The following is a 3,428-nucleotide window of genomic DNA, read 5'->3' as shown; positions in this document are numbered from 1 at the left end:
TGTGACCTTGGACAAGTCACTTAACCCCAATTGCCCTCCAAAAAGCAGAAGAAAGAAAGAAAGAAAGAAAGAAAGAAAGAAAGAAAGAAAGAAAGAAAGAAAGAAAGAAAGAAAGAAAGAAAGAAAGAAAGAAAGAAAGAAAGAAAGAAAGAAAGAAAGAAAGAAAGGAAGGAAGGAAGGAAGGAAGGAAGGAAGGAAGGAAGGAAGGAAGGAAGAAAGGAAGGAAGGAAGGAAGGGAGGAAGGAAGGAAGGAAGGGAGGGAGGGAGGGAGGAAGGAAGGAAGGAAGGAAGAAAGGAAGGAAGGAAGGAAGGAAGGAAGAAAGGAAGGAAGGAAGGAAGGAAGAACGAAAGAAAGAAGGAAAGAAATGAGGTTTCTATCAGAGACACTGGCTAGAAACAGTATTACATAGCTTTCTGCTTCCCTTCTAATCTTGGTTGCATTGAATATTCTGATATTCTTGATGATTAGAAAAGCTCACTATCCACTACTCAATGTCTCTCACTCAGAGTGTCAATATCAATTTCCTTATTTAACAGATGGAGAAACTGAGTCCCAGAGAGCCAAACTGCTTTGCCCAAGATTGTATAGGTTGGATAAGATTCAAGATTTGAGCCTAAGTTTTCTGATTTGGGATTATAAGATCATTGATTTGGAGCTAGAAGGGACCTCAAAGACCAGTTAGTCCAAATCCCTCATTTTTTACATGAGGAGATTAAAACCTAGAAATAGGATTCTAGTTTGAGCTACACAAGTACCCATTTCCACCACCTTCTGTGATTCTAATGGTTATTCTGAGTTCCTGAATGTTCTGGAAAAATGAATGATAAAAGAGAAGCAGCCACTTATAAGGCAAGGATCCAGAAGATTAATGAAAGCTTTAATTAGAGGAATCACAATGGGATTTTAAAAGAAGGGACAAATGTAAGTGGTAGAAATAACAGGGACGGGTAACCTTAGATGTGGGAAAAGGGGAGTGGGGGTGGAGCAGAAAGACAAAAGATGACTCAGAAGTTCCAAACTTGGATGACTTAGCAGAAATAAAGAAGTCAAGGGGAGGAGCAAGTCTTGCAAAGAATAATATGAATTAAGCTAAAGGCAGAAGGAGCTGTGAAGAAAGTTTGCTTACCTTGATCTATTAGACCCTTTTAAATGACGTTCCCTCCGACAGCGTCTGTCCTTCTCTTTTTGAGGTCTCAGAGTTGGAGCTTGGAGGTTGTCCTTAATATTACAAGTACCAGGAGCATTAAATGATGCAAAATTTTCTTGATTCTTGGTGGTACACATTCCTAAATTCAGTCTTTTCTAAATGTTTGTTCTGCAGTTAGCTAGACAGAAGTAAACACATAAGCAGCAGCTAAAGCTGTCTTTGTGTCTCACCTTGTTCACTAAATCAAAACTTATAGTTGCCCAGAAGTGGCCAAGTGAGTGACCAAGCATTTTGAACTCTTGTTATTTATGTTATATGACTGAATGGGTGAATATGAAAGATTGGGGAATTTAGTGGATTACATTTTATGATTGAAAATGTAGTGAACTGGAATTCAGAAAAAAACAACAAGTGATCAACCATACTTGCTCTTCCTTTAACTCCCCAAGCGATCAGTTTGAAATCCCTGAGTTCTTTTTGCATGAGTTTCTACATAGGTAGCATGTTGACAATGGTACCTTTGGGGAGATAAATCATCTGAATAGTCTGAAGAGTTAAAAGCAAACTTACTTCATTGTGGCACCATACAAGCTATTGAAAGGCTCAAAGTGCTAGAGGTTTGTTCTTGGCCATACATACATTAAAAAGGGAGTAATTCAAAGCAGAGGATCAAAGTAAAATGTGATGCCTCACCCAAATCCACCTGGCTTCTTTTTGTCATTGACTTGCCCTCCCCCTTCCATCTGTGTGGGAGAACCAATGGGAGGTCGAGGTGCCTCATAAAAAGAAATGTCTTGTTTATTTATTTATTTATTCATTTTTGGGAAAGAGTTCTTCTCTATCTAGAAATAGAGAGGGGAGAGGGTCCCAGATTCCCACAGTAGAATCAAATGGTAGGTATAAGGAATTTCTAACCCTAAGTCATATAATTATCTGAGGCAATAGACTGTTATTCAGCCCCAGCCATAATAGCTTCAAAGGTATATTAACATGCCAGTGACCACTGTTGATTGAGCTAGATGCACTTCAATTCTGGAGGTAGATGCTCCTTTTGGAGAAAGAAAGTTATACCTTGCTAAGACTCTGAGAACTAAGAGATTTCTTTTTCCTAATGTGGAGAAAAGCTAGAGTTCTTACTTTGTTTAATTCTAGATGTGTGAATGACTTGCTTTCTCTAATGACCTGAAAGTTGGGTAGAATTTCAACAGGGAAAGATATTTCTAACAGAGAGAACATCATGAATAAATGAAAAAAGTGAGAAAACACAGGCTATATCTGAGGAGTAGGGAGTGAATAGGGTACCAGTGGAAACATGACAAGAAACACCAAAAGGAGAAAGGAGGATTTTATTCGGAAGGTGATAGAGTCAAAAAAGATTTTGTTTTGTTTTGTCTTCTTTTTAATTTGAGGAATGACATGATTAGTGCTGTGATTTATGAAGATTGAGTAGTATTATAAGTACTGTGGGAAATATAATGGATGATAGAAAGGGGAGAAACCATTTAAGAAGCTATTGCAAGGCTCCAATCAAGGTCTACAGAAGATTATTTTCTGCCATTTTTTTGGAGGGGGAAAGGCAAGACAATTGGGATTAAGTGACTTGCCCAAGGTCACATAGCTAGTAAGTGTTAAGCATCTGATGCCAAATTTGAACTCAGGTCCTTCTGATTCACTGCTACACCTAGTTGACTACAGAAGATTTTAATCAGGAATGATGACAATGCAAATGAAATGAAGAGGACAGATGTGAAAGGTAGAAATATCAGGGCTGGGTGACCTTAGAAGTGGGGAAGGGGGTGGGAGGTATAGTTTAAACAGGACAAAAGATGACTCAGAAATCTCAAATTCGGGTGACTTGGCAGAAATGAAGAAGTCAGGTGTAGGAGCTGGCTTTGGGGAGAACAATGTGAGTTCACTTAAAACACAGATTGAGTTTGGGTTTAGCCAGGACAACTAAGGAATACTAGGAAGCACTTGAAAATGTCACTTTGGTGATCAAGTCAGAGTAATTGATTTGGGAGACATTTTAATTCAACAATTCCACAAACATTTATAAAGGACTTATTGTTTGCTAGGCACTGAAGATATGAAAACAAAATTGAAACAGTATTTAGTTAACATTATCTGTGGACCCTACAGTATGTAAACTGTATATAAATGCAATGTATATAAATGCAAATGTATGTAAATGCAAGTAATGTGGGGCATGAAACAGCACTGAAAGTTAGAGGATCAATCATGGAGAGTTTTTAGAAAAGTTATAAAATCAGAAGATTAGAG

This window comes from Petaurus breviceps, unplaced genomic scaffold, assembly GCF_028583685.1.
Source record: "Petaurus breviceps papuanus isolate PSGF00001 unplaced genomic scaffold, PetGlider_PUasm1.0 98, whole genome shotgun sequence".
In the NCBI taxonomy this organism is placed as follows: Eukaryota; Metazoa; Chordata; class Mammalia; order Diprotodontia; family Petauridae; genus Petaurus; species Petaurus breviceps.
Note: the sequence above shows the minus strand (reverse complement) of the source record.